The sequence below is a fragment of the Pongo pygmaeus genome, chromosome 11 (assembly GCF_028885625.2).
Source record: "Pongo pygmaeus isolate AG05252 chromosome 11, NHGRI_mPonPyg2-v2.0_pri, whole genome shotgun sequence".
NCBI lineage: Eukaryota > Metazoa > Chordata > Mammalia > Primates > Hominidae > Pongo > Pongo pygmaeus.
In genome coordinates this window covers 23,850,671-23,867,780 of record NC_072384.2, presented here as the reverse complement: position 1 = coordinate 23,867,780, position 17,110 = coordinate 23,850,671, and positions in this window count along the sequence as shown.

Below are 17,110 nucleotides of genomic sequence, written 5' to 3'. Positions count from 1 at the left end.
ACTCCTGACCTTCAGGTGATCCACCCACCTCAGCCTCCCAAAGTGCTGGGATTACGAGCATGATAGGCAGCTTCTCTTAACTCTCCCAGAGCTCTAAGCCACCAGGTAGAGTCCAAATGCCCCATTGGAGAGGGAGACCTGGTCAGCCTCCAGTCCCTCCGGCCACCCAGCAGAGCCCATCTAAGATGCCCCAGTGGATTGCCTCCAACCACGCCTCATAGAACTGAGGCAAGCCCTGCCTGCCCAAGCCCTGCCCAAAATGCAGGCTCGTGAGCAAATGGATGGCTTAGTGGCCTTACGCCACTAAGGTGTGGGCTGGTTTGCTTCATACAAATGGAAAAATGATACGCTGGGCCCTGTGGATCTGGGTTTTGCTATTGGGAATAATAAGGGCTCATTTCATGGTTGTGGTGAAGCTTAGGTTCAGGTGAGTTTAGCTTCTCAGGGATGATGGCTCTCATGACCTAAGTATGACTCTCTGTATTTTGGGTCATTGCTTACCTTCTCTCTCTTTGTAGGTTTTTAACTATGGGAGGGTAGAATTCAGCAGTGCCTACAGAGACAGCATTTGAGTCACACTGTGTGAACAAAAATGCATATTTCCACCCGTGACTCTTCGGTGTTACAGGGCACAATTAGGCCTCGTCTGGACCCCTGGGGCTTCCAGCCTGCTGAGGAGTAGGAGACAGATGTGCAGGAGATGGCCTGCCAGTTCCTCTTTTATTTTGTGAATGTTCACAATTCCCACGTGGTGGGAACATTGATTTTTACTGTGCACCAGACCCAGAGCCATGCACTGTCATCTCCCGACACTGAGAAGTAGAAACATCACCTGACCTTCCGATTGAAGAAACAGGCTTGGGAGGCTGACTGCCACAGCTGGGATTTGAGGCCAGGCCTGTAAATTCAACAACCATACCCTGACACTCATCCATTCCTGTCTTAAGGCCCGGCATTCGTTTCTTCACCCCGCACTGGGCAAAGGTGCTGTGACCAGATGTCCTCTGCTCCCAGGATCCGCCCGGGGTCCCTGCAGAGGCAGCAGAAAGGGGCTCGCTGAGTACTCAGGTGTCACGCCCTTAGCAGCTCCACAAGGGATTCCCAGCTGCTCTTGAAACAGATCGTGATGAAGACTGGGGATTCACATCTGAGAAGATGGTTTTGAGGCATGAATAGGAGTTGAAGGATGGCCAAGGTAAAAGGCGGAATTTAGCCAGAGGGAAAGCGTGTGCACACATGTTCGTCACAGTGTTTATCACAGTTTATCTTGGGATCAGCAGCTTTGAACGAGGGAAGCAGTGAGCAGAGGACAGAGTTAATCTGTGAGGCCTCAGTGGATCCTATGTGAGCTCCGGGGCCAGGCTGGCGCTCCAAGTTGTCCAGAATTTGGTCAGGGGTTCAAGCCTTTCTATACCACCTTGACCAGTCATGGACAGATGTGATTGCCCTGGGGAAGGGACATCACTGTGGGCAAAGCAGCTCAGCTGAGTCCTGGAGAGGGACCTGTCAGTGTTATCACCTGCGAAGGCTTCCTGCAGCAGGGGCTTGAGTGCCGCAGCTGGAGAGGGGACACCTTGGCTGGACATGACGGCACCCACCACACTCTCCAAGCTCAGAATCTTTGTTTATGGAATGAAGATGATGATGCCTCCCTGATGGAGCCGTTGGGAGCATTAAGACAGTGACGGAGCATGCAGGGTAGGCTTGCCTGGCTTCTCTAAGGCACTTTGCTTTTCAGCCCTGGGTCAGCAGTCTCGCTTTAATTTCTTCTTGAGTGTCCAACAGCCTGTGGTTCATCAAAAACCCTGTGTGCTGGTAAGGATTACATTCTCTGCAAGTAACAGAAACCCCAAAATGAAGTGGCTTAGAAGAGATAGAGGTTTATTTCTCCCTCAAGTTCCAGAAGTCTAGAGTTCATGTCACCCACTAAGGTACCCACTTGGCACATACGGCTGTTGAGCACTTGAGATCTGGCTGGTCTGCATCGAGGTGTGCTGGAAATGTAAAACCTGTATATAAAAAAAGAATGTAACCTAGCCCCTCAGTAATTCTTATACAGATCATATAATAAATAACAATTTGAATGTATTTGGTTAGATACAATATTATTATGAAAATTAATTTTACATTTATTTTTACTTTTTTTTTGAGACAGAGTCTTGCTCTGTCGCCCAGGCTGGAGTGCAATGGCGCGATCTCGGCTCACTGCAACCTCCGCCTCCTGGGTTCAAGCAATTCTCCCTGCCTTAGCCTCCCAGGTAGCTGGGATTACAGGTGCCCTGCCACCACACCTGGCTAATTTTTGTATTTTTAATAGAGTTGGGGTTTTACCATGTTGGCCAGGCTGGTCTTGAACTCCTGACCTCAGGTGATCCACTGGCCTCGGCCTCCAAAAGTGCTGGGATTACAGGCGTGAGCCACCGCGCCCGGCCTATTTTTACTTTTTAAACATTTATATACGTGGCTGGTATTTGTGGCTTGCATTATATTCTTTTTTTTTGAGACAGAGTTTCTCTCTTATTGCCCAGGCTGGAATATAATGGCACAATCTCGGCTCACTGCAACCTCCACCTCCTGGGTTCAAGCGATTCTCCTGCCTCAGCTTCCTGAGTAGCTAGAATTACAGGTGCCCACCACCATACCCGACTAATTATTTTTTGTATTTTTAGTAGAGATGGGGTTTCGCCATGTTGGCCAGGCTGGTCTCCAACTCCTGACCTCAGGTGATCCACCCGCGTCGGCCTCCCAAAGTGCTGGGATTACAGGCACGAGCCACTGTGCCCAGCCGCTTGCATTATATTCTTATTGGATGCAATTTGTCCCAGAGCAGCGGTTTCTCAACCAGAGGTTGTTTTGCCCCCAGAGGACAATGGCAATCTGGTGGGTGGGAGTGCTATTTGTGTATAGTGGGTGGAAGCCAGGGATACTGCTAAACATCCTATAATGCATAGAACAGACCCCACAACAAAGAATTATCCAGCCCGTAATGTCAATAGGACTCAGGTTAGGAAACCCTGGTCTAAAGGTAATAGGTTGTACAATGTCAGGGAAGCCTTCTGATGCCATGTTTGTTTGCCAGGTGAACCTTCCATTTGCCGGGTCATGGCACAGTCTAAAATGGCTGCTGGAGCTCCAGCCACTATGACAGTATTCCTGAAGGAATGGGAGAAAAGGGCATACCTCTCTTTGAGGAAGATGGACACACCACTTCTGCTTTTTTCCTATTGACTGGAACATAGTCACCTGGCCTCCTCCTTGCTATATGGGAGGCTGGGGAATGTAGTCCTTATTGAAGTGGCATGTGCCCAGCCAAAAAGAAGAGGTTCTTACTGAGGAAGATGGGAGAAGGGATTTGAGGGGGAAACTAGTACCAGCCATACTCTGCCAGGGGCACCAGGCAAGGAATGTTATTCCCATTTTACAGCTGAAGAAACAGAGGCACTTTGGTGAGAGGACTTGCCAAGACACAGAGTGAATGGCAGACCCAAGCAGGAACTGAGGCCTCCTGACTACTGGCCGTCTCTTCATCATACCTTGCTGTCCTGCAAACTTGGCTCCATCACATTTGTATCCTTTGAACCCTATTTGCCAATGGCCCATATTGTCATCTCAGATGTGGTTCATCTTCATGTCTGATCCTAGCTTCTCAAGAGAGGAGAATGACTTTTCCAAGATGTTTCTTCAAATTCAGATAAAGTCCGACGTGGCCTTCAGAGGACTACCCCAAGTTCAGTTTCTACGCTTTAACAAATGTATGTCGTCATATGAGATGTTAACAGAGGGGGAAACTTGGGGAAGGGGATATGAGAATTCTGTTTATTATATTGTTAACTTTTCTGTAAATCTAGAATTATGCCAAAATACAAAAATTTCTTTTAAAAATCTTTCTTCAGAATTCAATTGGTCAGCTTAAAATTTGGGCAAGTGTGGTTTGGTTTTCCTGAAGCAGAACTCATCTGCATCATTGACATTACTCATTTTGTCATGCACCAACTAGCCTTGGTGTGGAGCTACTACTGGATGAGGGTATATAGTCTGGGCTATTTGGTGCATGACAAAATGGGGGCAGGGCAGAGACTGGGTGGGGGCATACTATATATATATATATATATATTTTTTTTTTTTTTTTTTTTTTTTTTTTTTTTGAGATGGAATCTCGCTCTGTCGCCCAGGCAGGAGTGCAGTTGTGCGATCTAGGCTCGCTGCAACCGCCGCCTCCCAGCTTCAAGCGACTCTCCTGCCTCAGCCTCCCGAGTAGCTGGGATTACAGGTGCCTGTCACCGCACCTGGCTAATTTTTGTACTTTTAGTAGAGACGGAGTTTCACCATGTTGGCCAGGCTGGTCTCGAACTCCTGACCTCAGGTGCTCAGGTGATCCACCTGTCTTGGCCTCCCAAAGTGCTAGGATTACAGGCATGAGCCACTGCCCCTGGCCTACATATAAGATATATATATATATACACACACACACACCCCCACCTACTCAGGGGTATAGCACCTCCTCCCAGACTGGGTGGGAGATAGATGGATAGATAGATAGATAGATAGATAGATAGATAGATAGATAGATAGATAGCTCGCTCCCATCCAACCTGGGCTATTTGGTGCATGAGAAAATAGAGAGAGAGACAGAGAGAGAGAGCTCATGCTGGATTGTGAAGTACGGTGGTGTGAGCTTGCTCACTGCCCCCTCCAGTTCCCCGGCTCAAGCAATCCCTACACCTCAGCCTCCCGAGCAGCTGAAACTACAGGCGTGTACCACCACACCTGGCTAATTTTGTTTATTTTTTACAGATGGTGTTTCACTATGTTGTCCAGGCTGGTCGCAAACTACTGGAGTCAAGTGATCCTCCTGCCTCAGCCTCTCAAAGTGCTGGGATTACAGGCATGAACAACTACACCTGGCCATACATTTGTGTATATATATATATTTTTTTTTTTTTCAAAAGAGATGGGGTGTATTAGTCCATTCTCGCATTGCTGTAAAGAAATACCTGAGATTAGGTAATTTATAAAGAAAAGAGGTTTAATTGGCTCATGGTTCTGCAGGCTGTATGGGAAGCATAACGACTTCTTCTTGGCTTCCACTGAGACCTCAGGAAACTTCCAATCCCGGAAGGCAAAGGGGGAGTGAGACGTTTCACATGGCCCAAGCAGGAGGAAGGGAAAAGAGGGGAGGAAATTGCTACACACTTTTAAACAACCAGATCTCATGATAACTCATTCACTCACTATCACGAGAGCAGCACCAAGGGGATGGTGCTAACCCGTTCTGAGAACTCCACCCCCACGATCAAATCACCTCCCACCAGGCCCCACTTCCAGCACTGGGGTGGGGGGAAATTACAATTTGACATGAGATTTGGTGGACACATAGATCCAAGCCATATCAAGGGGTCTCACTGTATTGCCCATGCTGGTCTTGACTCCTGGCCTCAAGCAATCCTTCTGCCTTGAACCCCAGTCCCTCCCACGCAAAGACCCTGCTCTGACTCTCCTCCTCTTCCCTCTCTGGCCTAGATTGCTCCCATCAGTCCTTCCAGCAGCAGTCAAGTATTCTCATTCTGACAAGGGCTGCCCTGCTCCCTGCTCAGTAGTCATGGCTAATTGCCCTGGGTGGAGTTGGCCACATGCACTTTGGCACAGCGCCCTCCCTCTAGGGCCAAACAAGCACCCTGTTATCTGCTTCACACCTCCTTCTGCAAACCGCCCTGTTACAGGTGCCAGTCTCTGCAAGGGGCCACGGGGAGCACCTCTAACCCAGGGACTGCGGCTCCAGAGACATGGAGGAAAGCAGTGAGTGAGACTACACAAAGACCCTGGCTGGGGGCACGGCTGAGGCCAAAGAGGGAGAAAACAGAAGTGCTCCCCATTCATTAGCCCACTTAACTCTCAACATCCTAGGGAGGTAGATGTCATCACACCCACTTCACTGATGAGCACACCGAGCCCCTGAGATTCAACAACTTGTCCAAACTTGCACAGCTGGAGGACAGTAGAGCCAGGACAGGGCCCAGGGTGGTCTGGCTTGAAAACCCAGGCCCCATCTGCTGTGCCAAGCTGAAAGGACAAGAAGTTGGAAGAATTTTCTTGAAGAATTCAACACACTGGGGGCTCCCCAGTGAAAGAGCACAGCCAGATCACCCTATAGTGACAATGTGTCAACAGCCCCTCCCATACACTCTGAGCTACCAGGGCAGCTCCCACTATGAGCAGGTAATCGTGGATTGCTCAACACGTGAAAAAGGGCTCTACCATAAGAGATGGAGACCAAAACACAAATGCAGTCATGGGGTGTTGGGGACCAGAATCAAATGGGAGGAACTAGAGACTGCACACGGAAAGAAGACATTAAGAATCTGTCAGGAGCTGGGTGTGGTGGCTCATTCCTGTAATCCCAGCACTTTGGGAGGCTGAGGTGCGTTGGATCACTTGAGGCCAGGAGTTTGAGACCAGCCTGGTCAACATGGCAAAACCCTGTCTCTACTAAAAATACAAAAAAATTAGCTGGGCATGGTGGTGCACACCTGTACTCCCAGCTACCCGGGAGGCTAAGGCACGAGAATTGCTAGAACCAGGAGGTGGAGATTGTGGTGAGCTGAGATCACACCACTGCACTCTAGCCTGGGTGACAGAGTGAGACCCTGTCTCAAGGAAAAAAAAAAAAAAAAGAATCTATTGGGGCCAAACACAGTGGCTCACACCTGTAACCTCAGCGCTTTAGGAGGCTGGGGCAGGAGGATCTCTTGAGGCCAGGAGTTCAAGACCATCCTAGGCAACATAGTGAGACCTGTCCCTGTCTCTACCAAAAAAAAAAAATTAAAAAAGGAATCTCTTAGTGTTGGCATTGGCCATCCCTGAGCTCTAGCTCAGGAAGGCAATGGATGGTCACTGTGTCCCTTGGGCCAGCCGTCATGAATAGCACACACACTATGCACTGCAGCAGCTCTGCAGCATATGGTTGCAGAGTTTGCGCTCCGCAAGAAGCAATAGCCAAGGTGGTGGCTAGGAGACCTGAAGTTCAGCCCATGCTCCTCTCACCAAGCCATGTACCTGGCATGGGGCTGCACCACCTAGAGGAAAGTCACCAAAAGTACCACCTGCTCATTCATCTGAGTGCTCATGTCTGTACCCACCTGGGGCCACACAGGCTGTTAAGTTTCTGTACTTTTTACACCTCAGCTCTTTGCCTCTCTACTGTTCCCACTTCCTAGAGCACTTGCTCCTCAGTGTCCTCCTCCCTGGCCCTAGTTTGCCTAACTGACTTTCATGAGGTTCAGCTCAGCATCACCTCCTCCAGGAAGCCTTCCTTACCCATCCAGAAGAGTAGGCCAGGTGCTCCTCTCCTTCACTCTAAGCTCTGTAGATGTTGGTTCAGTACAACCTCACAGCCCCACAAGCCCAGGCTCAAGATGTCACAGGATCCTTAGGGTGTTGCCTCACCACCCAGAGACCTCTGTGGCTGGTGGCACCTCTGCTTGGGTTTTGCTTGCACCTGCTGGGCTCATTCTTCCCACTCAGCCTGGCAGGCTGCATTTGGCTTGCACTACCAGCCTGGATCCCACACCTGCTAAGGGTTAGAGTTGCCCACTTAAAATCTTTTTTTTTTTCTTTTTGAGATGGAGTCTTGCCCTGTCACCCAGGCTGGAGTGCAATGACGCCACCTTGGCTCACTGCAACCTCCTCCTCCCGGGTTCAAGCGATTCTTCTGCCTCAGCCTCCCAAGTAGCTGGGATTACAGGCGTGTGCCACCGCATTCGGCTGATTTTTGTATTTTTAGTAGAGATGGGGTTTCATCATGTTGGCCAGGTTGGTCTGGAACTCCTGACCTCAGGTGATCCACCTGCCTCAGCCTCCCAAAGTGCTGGGATTACAGGTGTGAGCCACTGTGCCAGGCCCACTTAAGATCTTTTATTTCCTTTTTCCTTGTTAACAAAACCCTGATTTTACGAGGTGTCAGCAGTGTGTGCCCAGCTAAAAAAAAAAAAACTGTATTTCCTAGGCTCCTCAATGAGAGGGCTAACCACATGACTAAATTCTGGCCAATGAGATGTAAGAAGAAGTTGATGGGCGGAGCTTTGGGGGAAGATTCCATAGCAAGTGAGCCGGCCTCAGTGTGCCCCCCAAGGTAAGGTCCCTCAGATGTGTTGTATGGGTCAGCTCCCCAAACTAGGGTTTCATTTTATTATTGTTAGTTGTAGCCATAGGGCACATATTTGAGGGAATTAGCTTCAAAAACAAAATCACACCCTGAAATATTTATTTGGAATTCTGGTAAGGCAACAAAAATATGAAGGTTTAGGTTTCCTACTGTTTATTGATAACCCCCCCAGGAGACAGGGGACATTCTTTTGGTCCTGTACACAGGTTTGTACATAGCATGTTTGTATGCGATCCCCATTCAGCCTGATAGGAATCTCTAGGCACAAATTGGCCACGTGTTTCTATAGATAATGTTAGTGCAGAAAAGATTTGACAGGCTAGAAGCTGACTCTATTGCCTTTTCTTTTTTTTTTTTTTTTTTTTGAGACGGAGTCTTGCTGTGTCGCCTAGGCTGGAGTGCAGTGGCATGATTTCGGCTCACTGCAACCTTTGCCTCCCGGGTTCAAGCGATTCTCTTGCCTCAGCCTCCCAAGTAGCTGGGACTACAGGCTTGCGCCACCAGGCCTGGCTAATTTTTGTATTTTTAGTAGAGATGGGGTTTCACCGTATTGGCCAGGCTGGTTTCAAACTCCTGAACTCAAGTGATCCGCCTGCCTCGGTCTCCCAAAGTGCTGGGATTACAGGCATGAGACACCGCACCTGGCCTGCCTTGCCTTTTCTGAAGTAAATTTTGAATTATATGACCACTGACTTGGGTTTTATTTTGTATTTTCAAGCTTTGTCATTGAATTCTTTAATGTCTGTCTTACAGAAAACCTGTATTCGTAACTCAACAAATGCTGATTTTCCTCACGTTTGTCCTGTACCCCTTTTGGTACCCTCAGAAGTTGATTTTGGTTTTCATGATGGGACTGTTTCTTAGTGTTTTGAATTGGAATAGTTTTGCCTTCTGAAGCTTTAAAATATGATTATAAGTTTTTTTGCAGATTAGGGGGTCCTGTGTAGCATTTGTTGCAACGTGCCACGCCTGTTTAACACTGGATACAGCATGGCTCATTACATTCTGTTGAACCTAGTGGTGAAATCTGAGTAGCATTGTTCCCACCTAAAAGTTCCTAATACTTTATACAAATACATTTTATAGCAAAGGAAGATGGGAGAGAGAGCCGAATCAGTTGACCAGCCTCCTTTTGCCCTTGCCTTTTCTGCTTCCCCCCTGCTTTGAAGGGAGATGTGAAGGCTGGAGCTCAGGCAGCCATCTTGGGAAAGCTAGATGCCCATTCTAATGTTGAGCAGAAATACAAAAGGAGCCTGAATCCCTGGAGACATCATGAAGCCATCACTTCAGCCTTGGTTTTCCCATCAGATCCTAGTTGATACTACTTGATCCCAATTTGGTATCTCAAAGGGGGGCTGCAAGTTACAGAATCTGCAGTTTGGGAATTGGCTGAATGGAGAGGGTTGGGTTTGGGGCTGTAAAGGTTAAGTTGTGGTGAGCTGGAAAGGGAAGGGAGGAAGGAAAAAGAGAAGGAAAGGAAAGGAAAGGAGGAAGGAAGGAAGGAGTTTTCTGCCCACTGGGAAGATCTAATTAAGGGTGTTGCCTTTCCACCTGGACTTATTGTTTCAAATGACCTCAAGGCATTGGCAGAGGGGGATGGGCAAAGGGCAGAGATCATCAGTTACAGAGCCCCAAATTTTCAGACTAAAAAAAGATTTTTATAGTAAGTATAATAGTGATGGGATTAGTGTCCAGAATATATTAAGACTATCCATAAATCAATGAGAATGCAACAAACCACCCAATCACATAATGGGCAACAGAATTGAAGGGGCATTGCTCAGAAGAGGGAACACAAATTGCCCATAAATATATCAAACATTGCTCAACTTCATTAGTAATCGGGAAAATGAAAATTCTGGCCCTGAGATAAGATTTCAGTCAAAAGACTGGCAAAAATTTTCGGAAGACATCAAGTATTGGCCAGGATGTGATGGTGTACATTGATGTAACACTGCAGAAAATAGTCTATCGGGAAAAAGTCAAACATGTACATACTCCATGACCCAGTGATTCCACTCCTAAATATACAGACGTTTTCTACTTATGCTTACAATGATTTGATGTATGATTTTTCGACTTTGCAATGCTGCAAAAGTGATACACATTCAGTGGAAACTGTACTTCGAGTATCCATACAACCATTCTGTTTTTCATTTTCAGTAGTGTATTTAATAAGTTGCATGAAAACTGGGCATGGTGGCTGATGCCTGTAATCCCAGCACTTTGGGAGGCTGAGGCAGGTGGATCACTTGAGGTCAGGAGTTCAAGACCAGCCTGGCCAACACGGTGAAACTCTGTCTCTACTAAAAATACAAAATTAGCCGGGCATGGTGGCGCATGCCTGTAATCCCAGCTACTCAGGTGGCTGTGACAGGAGAATCGCTTGAACCCGGGAGGCAGAGGTTGCAGTGAGCCGTGATCACGCCATTGCACTCCAGCCTTCGAGACAAAGCAAGACACCATCTAAATAATAATAATAATAAGGTACATGAGCTGTTTGATACTTTATAAAATAAGCTCTATGTTAGATGTTTTTGTCCAACTGCAGGCTAATGTATGTGTTCCGAGCACATTTAAGTTAGGCTAGGCTAAGCTATAATATTTGGTAGCTTACGTGTATGAAATGCATTTTCAACTTACAATATTTCCAGTTAACAATGGGTTTATCAGGATGTAACCCTATCTTAAGTTGACAAACATTTGTATTTTCTGGAGAAACACTTGAACATGATCTTCAGAGCAGCAGTGCATATAAAAATAGGGGCAGTTGGCCGGGCGCAGTGGCTCATGCCTGTAATCCCAGCACTTTGGGAGGCTGGGGCGAGCAGATCACGAGGTCAGGAGATCGAGACCATCCTGGCTGACACGGTAAAACTCCATCTCTACTAAAAATGCATGGTGGCGGGCGCCTGTAGTCCCAGCTACTCGGGAGGCTGAGGCAGGAGAATGGCGTGAACCTGGGAGGCGGAGCCTGCAGTGAGCCGAGATCGTGCCACTGCACTCCAGCCTGGGGGAGAGAGCAAGACTCCATCTCAAAAAAAAAAAAAAAAAAAAAAAAATAGGGGCAGTAAGGACCCGTGCTCAACTGTAGAATGGCATAACGTTTCTTAGCAGTGAAAACGGAATCAATATAGCCACATGCATCAACATGGTTCAGTCTGAGAAGCATAATGTTGAAAGGAAAAACTCAAGTTGTAGGAGGATTTTTTTCCATTTGTAGAAAGTGCAAAAAGGGGAAAAATTCAACAATATAATAGAAAGAAATATGTAAATATGTGGGAAAATGTAAAGAAAAGGAATGGTTAATACAAAAATCAAGATTTAAGTCCCCCTGGGGAGAGAGAAAGGATGTGACTGGAGAGGGGACCCGGGCTTCTAAATTATATGTTCCATTTCTTAACCTAAGTGTGGGGGGTGGAGGGAGAACATGGGGGTTTGTTTTCATTTTGAAAAGTCCATATCTATGATATGCACTCTTTTATGTATGATGCATTTCACAATCAAAACAAAACAAAATCAATCACAATCAAAACAAAACAAAAAAACCTGGGAGAAGCAAGCTATTGGACTGTGGTTACTTGCACATAGATTTGACCAGAGTAATATACCCTGCAAGCAAAGTTACTATATTACAAAAAAATAGAAAATCAAAGGCTGACCACAAGGCTCTGACCCTGAACTCATGCCAACAGGAAGCCTATTGCAAAAGCCCTAATTATGGTTTCTGGGAGGGGCATCTCCTCAATGCCCACACCAGCCATGGCCTGGAGGGATAATGGGTCAGGAAGATCCCCATGGATGGCACACCCAGGAGTGCCTCATGAGCTGACCAAAGGACTCACTCCACTGCCCAGGCAGCAAGGCTTCAGGATGTGATCACATTCTGGGGCAGTGATTGTGATGTATTTCCTAGTGTCTCTTTTTTGAATGAGTTTTTGTTGTGGATACCCCATTCTTTCTCTACCACTGTATTTTAGGTGTGTTTGGGACAGATGATTTATCTTTCAGATTATGAGTTGCAGGTCCCTAACAAGATACATCCCCCCCGATGGAGAGGACAACACACCACCCAGGGACCCTGGACTTTGAGCTGATTACAATCACTGGATGAGAAGTGGGCAGGGCACATGTGTTCTGTGGATGGGAAGGGCACGTGATGGGTGATAGATGGCCCAGGGAGAAGACAGAGTAGAGACTGCTCTTGGTCACCAGTATAAACATCCCCTTTCTTCCTTATTAATCAAACCCTGATTTTGTTGGGGGAACAATGTGCTTAGCTAAAACAAACACAAAAACTGTATTTAGCAGTCTTCCTAGCAGTGGGGCAACCATGTGACAAGGTCCTGACCAATGAAATCAGGTGAAATTTCAGTGACGCTTCAGGGAAAGCTTCTTAAAAATATATATATAACTCAGCTAACAAGTGCCCTTCTGCCCTTGCCTTCTTTCTGTTGTCTGGAACATAGACATGAATGTTGAAACAGCAGCAGAAATCTTGTGATCATGAGGCATTCTTTTTTTTTTTTTTTTCTGACACGGAGTTTCGCTCTTGTTGCCCAGGCTGAGTGCAATGGCGTGATCTGGGCTCACTGCAACCTCTGCCTCCTGGGTTCAAGCGGTTCTCCTGCCTCAGCCTCCCAAGTAGCTGGGATTACAGGCAGGCACCACCACGCCTGGCTAATTTTGTATTTTTAGTGGAGACAGGGTTTCTCCATGTTGGTCAGTCTGGTCTCGAACTCCCAACCTCAGGTGATCTGCCCGCTTTGGCCTCCCAAAGTGCTGGGATTACAGGCATGAGCCACTGTGCCTGGCCACAGCATTCTTAATGATAGAAGTGTGGACAGAATGCCTGTGTTCCCGCCAAATTCGTATGTTGAAACCCTAATCCCCAGTGAGACTCTATTTAGAGTAGGGAAGTAATGAAGGTTGAATGAGGCCATAAGGGTAGAACCTGATCTATAGGATAGGTGTCCTTAGAAGAAGAGAAACCAGAGCTCCCTTGCTCGCTCCCACTGACTCTGTGTTCTCCGTTCCATGCTTAGAGGAAAGACTATGTGAAGACAAAGTGGGTGTCTTCAAGCCAGAAAGCGGGTGCTTACCAGAAACCAAACTCCTGCCAAGAACCTTGATGTCGAACTTTCAGCCTCCAGAAGTGTGAGAAAATAAATTTCTGCTGTTTAAGCCAACTAGGCTGTGGTATTTTGTTATGGCAGCCTGAGCTGACTAGGACAGAAATCGTGTGTTATCATTAGATGGTAGCACAGAAAGATCGAAGAATTCTGTGATGAATCAAGGAGCCAAGAAATAGATAATTCAATACTAGTAGTTGGAGACTTCAACCTCACTTTCAATACTGGATAGAACTGGGCAGATAGAAGACTTTAACAACACTATAAACCAACTAGTCCTAAAAAAATATCTATAGAACACTCCACCCAGCAACAGTAGAATGCACATTCTTCTCAAGCACTCGTGGAACTGTTTCCAAACAGGCTAGGTCATAAAATGAGCCTCAATAAATTTAAAAAGATGGAAATCATACAAAGTATGTTCTCTCACCACAATGGAATTAAATTACAAATCAGACCAGGTGTGGTGGCTCACACCTGTAATCCCAGAACTTTGAGAGGCCAAGGTGGGTGGATTGCTTGAGGCCAGGAGTTTAAGACCAGCCTGGGCAACATGGCAAAACTCTGCCTCTACCAAAATTACAAAAATTAGCCAGTCTCATAACCCAATGTCAAAATAAATAAATAAATAAATATTAAAATAAATTACAAATCAGTAAAAAATGAAAATTTGGGAAATTCACTAATATGTGGAAATTAAGCAACATATACCTAAGCAGTCAAATGAAGAATGGGTCAAATAAGTCACAAGGAAAATTAGAAAATACTTTGAGACAAATAAAAATGAAAACATAACATATCAACACTCATGGATGGGCTGGGCACAGTGGCTCGTGCCTGTAATACCAGCACTTTGGGAGGCTGAAGTAGGAAGGTTACTTGAGCCCAGGAATTCAAGACCAGCCTGGGCAACATAGTGAGAGCCCATCTTTACAAAAAAATTTTAAAAAATTAGCCAGGTGTGGTGGTTCACACCTGTGGTCCCAGCTACTTGGGAGGTTGAGGTGGGAGAATCCCTTGAGCCCAGGAGGTTGAAAGCAGCAGTAGGCCATATCCATACCACTGCATTCCGTCCTGGGAAACAGAGTGAGACCCCATTTCAAAAACAACAACAACAACAACAAAAAAATGGATGCAGGACAGACATTGGTAAGACGGTAGACCAAGAATATCCTGGCCATTATTCCCCATGGAAACATTAAATAAACAACTGGAGACTGGTTAAAATACCTCTATGGAAGCTCTGGAAATCAGTCAAGATTTATAGCAAACAAGAAGATTTCATGATGTTTTTACTTGCCTGTGCTCCATCCCCTCCCCAGATGGTGCATTTTGGGGGAGGCAATGTCCTGGTTCCCAGCTTCTTTCCATAAGTCAGAGGGAGCAGAACCAATCAAGTATACCACATTCTAGCCTGTCCAGGGGCTGCCTGAGGGATTGGTCTCTGTAATTGTCTAACTTGGAGCTCAGACAGCCAAAAGTGACAATGCTCAGATCTCGAGCTGGAGGAACCTGTGGGAAGCAATAGTCATAGCTTCTGAAAACTGACCTGCAGACCCCTGAGGTAAGAAATTACTGATTAAGGAATACAATAGAATACCTAAGACCTTGAGAGGAAGCAGGGGGAGGATCTAAGGGGAAATTAAGACGTTTAAAGGTAGGTGGTACATGCCTGTAGTCCCAGCTACTCAGAAAGCTGAGGCAGGAGGATTGTCTGAGCCCAGGAGTTTGAGGCACTAGTGTGCTACGATTGCACCTATGAAAACACCTGGAAAAACCTTATGCCTTCATGCCTGGCTGATTAGTGGTCTGCATGAGACAAGTCTGCAAAGACTGGGAAAGGTGGCTGTTCTGTCAAATGCCCAATTTTTAACAAAGGATCACAAAGTATACAAATACATAGCAAAACATGGCTAATTCAAAGGACCAAAATAAATCTTCATAAACACAGACATCAGCCTTATTGCACAAAGTCTTTAAAAAAATTGCCTTATATACGTTCAAAGAACTAATGGTAAACATGGACAAAGAACTAAAAGAAGGCAGGAAAATGATATATAAACAAAATGAGAATATCAACAAAGAGATAGAAATGATGTACACATAAAAAGAACCAAACAGAAATGCTGAAGCTGAAAAATACAATAACTGAATTGAAAATTTTACCACCAGTATTCAATAACAGATTCGAAAAGGCAGAAAAAAATAATCAGAAACTTGAAGCCAGGTCATTTGAAATTCTTGAGTCTGATGGGCAAGAAAGAAAAAGGAGTGCAGGAAAAAGTGATCAAAGCCTTTGAGACTTGTGGGACACCATCAGGTGGCCCAGTACAATCACTATGAGAGTCCCAGAAAAAAAAGAGAGAAAAAGGGTCAGAGAGATTTTAAGAAATGATATGGCCCCAAATTTCCCATATTTGAGACATGAATATACACATTCAAGAAGCTTAATGAACTTCAACTAGATAAATCTAAAGAGACCCACACCAAGATGTGTTATAATCAAATTGTCAAAAAGCCAAAGACAAAGAAGGTATCTTCAGATCTGCAAGAGAAATGCAACTCATCAAGCGCAAGCAGTCCTCAATAATATTACCAACAAATTTCTCAGCAGAAACCATGCAGGCCAGAAGGCAATGGGATAACATGTTTAAAGTACTGGAAGAATAAAACCTGCCAGTGGAGAATTCTGTATCTGGCAAAACCATCCTTCAAAGATGAGGAAAAAATTACAACATTTTTAGATAAGCAAAGTTGGGAGAAGTTATTATCACTAGACTTCCCTGCAAAAATGGCTAAAGGGAATCCTTGAAGTTAAAACGAAAAAACACCAGATAGTAACTTAAAAACTGTGTGAAAGTATATAGTTCTCTGGTAAAGGTAAATAAATGGGCAAATGTAAAACCAGTATTACTGCAATTTTATTTTAGAACTTCACATTTTATTGTTCTATGTAATTTAAGTACAAAAGCATAAGAAATAATTATAAATCTATGTTAATGGGTACACAATATATAAAGATATAATCTGTGACATCAATAATGTAAAGTGGAGGGGGTGTGGCTGTAAAGGAAGGGTTTTTGTTTGAAATTCAAGTGAAGTTATAGCAGTTTAAAATACATTGTTATAGCTTTGGGATATTATATGCAATCCTCATGGTAACCACAAAGGAAATACATATATAATATACACAAAAGGAAATAAGAAAGGAATCGAAACATCTCACAACAAAAAATCAACTAAACACAAAGAAAGGAAGTAATGGAGGAAATGATGTGCAAAAATTCTTCAAGACATACAGAAAATAAATAACTAAATACCAATAGTAAATTCTTCCCTGTGGGTAATTACTTTAAATGTGAATGAATTAAACTTCCCAATAATAAGACATAGATTGGCAGAATGGCTTTAAAAAACAGTGTTTCTATGTTACAGCATAAGAGACTCACTTTAGGGTTAAGGATACACATTGGTTAAATGTGAAAGGATAGAAAAAGATATTCCAAGCAAATAGTAATAAACAAAGCAGGGATGACTATGTTAATATCAGACAAAATCAATTTTAATGCTAAAAGGGTCAATTCACCAGGAAGACACGACAATTATAAACATATATGCACCACACATCAGAGTTCCTAATTATATGACGTGAATATCAACTGAATTAAAGACAGAAATAGCTCTACTATAACAATAGAAGACTTTAAAACCCAATTTTCAATAATGGATAGAACAACCAGACAGAAGATCAATAAGAAAATAGGGGATTTGAACAATGCTTTAGACAAGTTTGATGTAAAAGATATATACAGAACAT